This window comes from Parasteatoda tepidariorum, chromosome 11, assembly GCF_982258835.1.
Source record: "Parasteatoda tepidariorum strain Cologne lab strain chromosome 11, Ptep-v5.0, whole genome shotgun sequence".
NCBI lineage: Eukaryota > Metazoa > Arthropoda > Arachnida > Araneae > Theridiidae > Parasteatoda > Parasteatoda tepidariorum.
The window spans coordinates 43211632-43217926 of record NC_141765.1 but is presented as its reverse complement, the minus strand read 5'-3'; the positions used below and the strand labels follow the sequence as shown (position 1 = coordinate 43217926).

Below are 6295 nucleotides of genomic sequence, written 5' to 3'. Positions count from 1 at the left end.
AATTTCAGAGAACTTAATATCATATTTTCGATCAATTGAAAAACATTCCTTTTATTTACAAAAGAAGGAAATTGAATAGCATTGACGCCGATGCAGTTTTAGAGTGTTGCGTAGCTACCACTACAACTATTAAATTCCAATTCACTAGTATACGAGACATGTTAATTCGGTTCCATCTTTATGGGCCTTCTGCGCAGCCCAGGTGCCCAATTTTTCATAAATAAAGAAAGATCGGTTCCAATATGTTTGTATTTCAATATTTCAAAATAATAGTAAAGAATAATCACATACAACACTATTAAAATGTCGTGGTGTTTGAGCCATAACGCTTTTTAAATTTACTTTTAAACTAGGTATCTAGCCAAATTAAACTAACCTTTTTTTTACTTTACGCATTGGCAACACGATAATTTGGTTTTAATTTAACTGAAATATGGTTCGAGACAAATTCTTACGAATTTGCAGCAAGTTTCAATGATGTTGCTGTTCATTATACGAAGAATATATTGTACAAGTATGCATTTATATTTAATTTAAATGATTATACAGAAAAATTTCCTGATCTGAACCTGAATATAAACCTGATTTCCTGAATATAAACATTTCAGAAAATTTCAGAGAACTTAATATCATATTTTCGATCAATTGAAAAACATTCCTTTTATTTACAAAAGAAGGAAATTGAATAGCATTGACGCCGATGCAGTTTTAGAGTGTAGCGTAGCTACCACTACAACTATTAAATTCAAATTCACTAGTATACGAGACATGTTAATTCGGTTCCACCTTTATGGGCCTTCTGCGCAGCCCAGGTGCCCAATTTTTTATAAATAAAGAAAGATCGGTTCCATCTTGAGAAATCTTTTGATAGATAACGGTTGACATTGTTGGCAGCCTAGCCCCACAAGGTTTCTGAAACGCTTCAAAAATTTAAAAAAAAAATCCGAAACAGCAAGAAATTATTCAAAATATTTCTGAAATATTCAGAATGATTCGAAATATCCAGACACGTTTTTGAAAACTACATGCACCGTAGCTGCCCTTATATTCAGAAACGTTTCGGAATTTTTTTTACAGTGTAGATAGTAATTTAAATTAATTAAAAAATCGGAATTATTTTGCACTATCGCAATTTATAATTATCTAGATACAATAATACGGAAAAAATATTTAATGCAAGTTTGAAAAATTATACCAGAGATTATAGGAAAAGTGCACGCATGATAATATATAAATCACAGACAATGAATTACAAAATAAGCTCTCATTTTTGAAAAACCTAAGTCATAATTATCAATTTTGATAGATGATAGATACGATTGATAGATACGAAATTTACACATTAGTATAGTATAAAAATGATTTTCTCAAATATTATACATTAGAAAGAAATATCAGATATTTTACTTTGTATACAGAGGCGTGCTAAATTCTCCGGTCAATATACATATTAATAACTTCTCTCAGATTTTAGCTGTTTATGCGTGTAACTTTAAACAGATGCAAAAATCTTTCTTAACTTTTTGTCACAGGTGGGACACCGGTGTCCCTTTTATTTTTTTTTTCTGGCACCTTAATAACAGGGAAAAATATATTTTGGTATTTTTTAATTATAAAAAAAAAACCCAGCTAAATAGTTACTAAAAAGATCTGTTAGATAATCAGAATTATATTTGTACTAAAATTTAAAATCAAAAAAGGAAGTAGTTTGAAAAAAATTTTCTGTCATATTCAAAAAGTTACACAATAATTGATTTTGTAAATTAAAGAAATTTCATTAGTGAATAACTGTTGGATCTAAATAACTGTAAATAAATGCAAATTTTAAAAAATATTGTTTCAAAGCTAGCAGTGTTTGGAAGACTACAGTGTTTCATACTGTATTTCATAACCATAAATTATTAAAATGCTAAATACAACATTTTTAATTTATTTTGACTTAAATTAATACAAAATATTATAAAAAGTAAGAAAAATATGCTTGACAAAAACTCTGCTTCAAAGGGTGAAAAGTTGCTTATAGAAACTATGCAGTATTAAAAAATAGTTTTTATCTTATTTTTTATTGTAATCAAATTAAAGTAACAATATAGTGGGCGAAGACTTTAGCACGCCGCTGTATATCATATCAAATATTATAATTCAGAAAGAATTTGAATGTACCGATCTGTTTTAGTCAACTCAATAAAATATATAAGAAATGATACAAATTTCATACGTATATCACCAAAAATGTTGACAATAAAATTAAACATTGTCAAAGAATTGGTAAAGCGGAAATTCAGTTTTTTTCTGACTAATTTTAATTTTAAAAATTTTATATTAAAGAAATAGTTTCCAATTATAAAATATCATTCATATAGTTAAAATAAAAAAATAAATAGAATAATATTCTCCTTTACTTTTGTCAGTAAGCAAGTAATTTTTATTCATTTACATAAATTAAACGATAGATGAAACCTTCAACGCAGTGAAGGATGAAATGGAATTACACTTTAGCCAACTTAATAAAATATATAAAAAAAAATGATGAAAATTTCTTACGTATTTTTACAAAAAATGTTAACAACAAAATTAAACAATGTCAAAAAATTAGTAAGGCGTAAATTCGTTTTTGCCCAATTTTTGAAGATTTTATACCAAAAAAAAGTTCTCAATTTCAAAATATCATTCAATCAAAAGAAAAAAAAAGAATAACATTCGCTTTTCCTTTTGTTACAAGGCAAGTAATTTTTGTTCATAATTGAACGATTACATAAATTAAACGATAGATGAAAAGTGCGATGAAACCTTCAACGCAGTGAAGAATGAGATGGAATTACATTTAGCTAACTCAGTAAAATATTAAAAAAAAATGATGAAAAGTTTCTTCTTATATTACCAAAAATGTTGATCGATAAAATTTATGTCGAAGAATTAGTAAAGAGTAAATTCATTTTCTATTTGCCCAATTTTTAAAGATTTTATATATGAAGAAAAAGTTTTCAGTTTTCAAATATCATTCATGCAGTCAAAAGAAAAAATATATAATAATATTCTCTTTTCCTTTTGTTATTAAGCAAGTAATTTTTATTCATCTACATAAATTAAACGATAGATGAAAAGTGAGATGAAACCTTCAACGCAGTGAAGGATGAAATGGAAAATAAATCGGCATAAAGAAAGAAATTCTCTAAATAATAGAATTGCATTTTCGAATATGTGAGTATAAGGTGATCACTAAAAGGTTTTGAAGGATAAATGAGTACCACATCACATAAGTTTGAAACAAAGATAGACATGGAAGGAATGGATAATGAGAGTTGGTGATTATACTTTTGGCAAGAGTTTCAAAACGATACGGAATCAATATTCTGCTTTCACAGAACACATAAAAATTAGTTTCCTCGGAGTTGAGTAGTTGTTTCTGCATAAATGTTTATTTCATTTCATTAATTGAAAAGTTAATACTTTTACTGAAATTAAATATCAGCTTACAGTATCTTTTTTTAAAATAAACTTTTAGCGTAAGTTTATGGAAAAGTATAGCCTTTTCTGTTCAACAAATTGGAGCAATTATGTAAGGTTAATACTTTTTTAAGTTTCATAATATCTAAGAGAAAAATGACTTAGTAAAGTACTTTTAGTTTAGATTTTTAGATTTTTATTGCTTTCGTTGGTCTTTTGTCATGAATTTTTTTGAAAATATTAAAAAAGATTTCTGATAGATGTATTTGCTATTATAACACAGGGAAACAAATTTTTGGTTGCATTTATACAAATGCTTGCTCTTGCCTATTTCGGGTGTGGGGATTCTAAATGTGAAATTAGGTTTGCTCCTAAAACTACAATTTTTCTTGACATATATATGACATTTTCTTAACATATATATAAAATTTTTAGTCTATTTTTTGTCGAAATGTACAAATTTACAAGCGTTATATGTAACAGAAAGTTGCATAAATGTTGTGACAAACTTCTAGGGGAGTTAAAGCAAAGTATCAGGATTAAAACTGCATAGGAACACATGCCCTTAAATGTCGTCATACGCTGCTAGGGGCGCATCTCTATTATGATCTGTTCAGAAGCATACAAAGAAACAGTTAATAATAGGGAAAAAGCCCTATCACCTAATGAGTATATTTCCGGGCATGGGTTCGTATGCAATTTTTATCCCGACAAAGTGCAAGAGTGTTGCCGTCTTTATACGACTACCTGTTATGCATAGCGTTTTTAAACTTGTGCACTTAGACAAAAAATACAATAAAATGTAATTTAAAAAAAAACTGTAGCTTGGAGAGGGAAACCGATTGCAGAATACTTATACGAAAGTATCTAAGATCTGTTAAAAAAGCACATTCATTAGAGAAAAAAAATTGTTCTCCCGTGTGTTTTAGTACATTTTGTCACTTTCTATGAACAGCTTATACATGTAGTGGGTTTTGTGAAACTACTTACATGTCATGTTGCAATTTTTAAATGAACCCAAAAGACGTCGGAGCTTTCAAAAATAAGCTTTTTGAGTAAAACTAATCCATAACCAAAAGAATTAAACATCGACCATTGGCACAGTTTGATTGCATGTAAAATCAAATAAACAGTTACAGTTTCTTATTGAAAAGAAGACATCACGTTCCGTAGCGTTTATTATGCACACTTTCAAATTGGTTTTGGTATTTTTAATCTCACTTTTTTCAATCATTAGTCGTCAGAATTTGATAACGTTTTGGTTTTTTTCCTGACTCAAAACTTAATTTACGACTTCTAATGTGTATACTTTTCCTTAATTTTTAATCGAAATTATTTATTTATTTTTCATCATTATGATTTTCCCTCTTGTTGTTAGGCTAAATGTTGGAGGTTTTCGTTGTTTTCCTCTCCATGTGACGCAAATAAGGATTAGTTTCATCAAAAAAGTCCATCGCGAACTTAAATTATTCTCAATACATTCAGGAGTTACGTTGTCTTCTGGATCGAATTCAAAATTACAAGGCTACATAGTAAAACATTTGTAGTCGTAAACTCAAAATTGGGTCGGCTGTTCAACGACGGTTTTAAAATAAAATAAAACATTATGATTTTAAATTTGTAAACAATATACTTACTTTTCTTATTATTATTTGAAGCCCGTTTCTTATTATTACTTGAAGTAACTGCAAATTGTTTGTAATTACAAAAGTGATCAAAAATTCAATATTTGATTGATATTTTTATTTTTCGTACATTATTATTCTAATAATAAACTTTTCAAATACAATTATTATTCATTTAAACACATTTAACAAAAAAAAGAAAAGAAATAAATAAGAAATAGAAAAAAGAGCATTTTAAGTAAACAGTCAAGATTTTATAACACGATACAAAAAGGAAAGTATATCACAAAATTCGTATTCATAACATAGAATCTTAAACACGGAAAAGGTGAATTTGTTTCAACTCGAGTAGTATTTATTTCAAGCTTACAGGTCTTTTTATTCCTCTATACTTTAATCTCCCTACATCATTTCACTAGACATTCTGTATGGTTGAATGAGCTTAGAAACACTTTACCTTAAACTATATATAACCTTAGATGGAAGGCAAGCTCTTAATCGAGGAAGGTAATATTTTCCTAACTACACTACATCACCAGTGAATCGCTTAAAATGATAAATGACTTGGAAAATGCACTAGTTTATACTGGCTAAGCGGACTTCTAAAAATTCCCTATACTGAAGTATTTTAATCTTTTTTACTCAGCTTTGCTATCGTATTTACTCATTCTATTTAATAATCTTTTATTCGTAGTAAATAAGAGTAGTGTTGTTAAACTCTAAGATATATGAAAAATTTAAATTTAGTTTCAAATGAATCCATTAAACCCTGAATTTTTTTATATACCGTGAGGCAAAAAAAGGTCTTATTAAAGAGGTGATAATTTTTTTTTAATTAAATGAATATTTTTTTCTGTTAGCTACTTATTGACTTTTGAAAAGAATAATAATCATTTGCTCAATGTGAAAACAGTCCCTTTTGAAATCAGAGGAATTCTCACAATTCCCGCGATGTCACGCTAGGTCAAAATGGGCTCAGTAATTTTAGTTTTAAGGTAGACGTATAAGTTAAACTGAGATTTTGCTTAAAATTTAGAGCTAGTATATAACTCTCACTTTGACTTATTGTTATTAAGACATTACTAAATATAACCATTTTTAAGTCAATAATAGTTTTTAGATAAAATTGCGAGTAAATCAAATTAAAAAAAGGTATGTAAGGTATGTAAGCATTTAAATAGCAAAGGTATGTAAGCATTTAAATAGTAGCATTCTCCTTTAGG

The 6295-nt window shown here is 27.8% G+C and overlaps 1 protein-coding gene across 2 annotated transcripts in view; it reads right to left on the bottom strand.

Moving 5' to 3' along the window:
• LOC107448572 (zinc transporter ZIP3) overlaps window positions 1–6295 on the bottom strand; it is a 198475-nt gene that overhangs the window by 60693 nt on the left and 131487 nt on the right. The window lies entirely within an intron of this gene.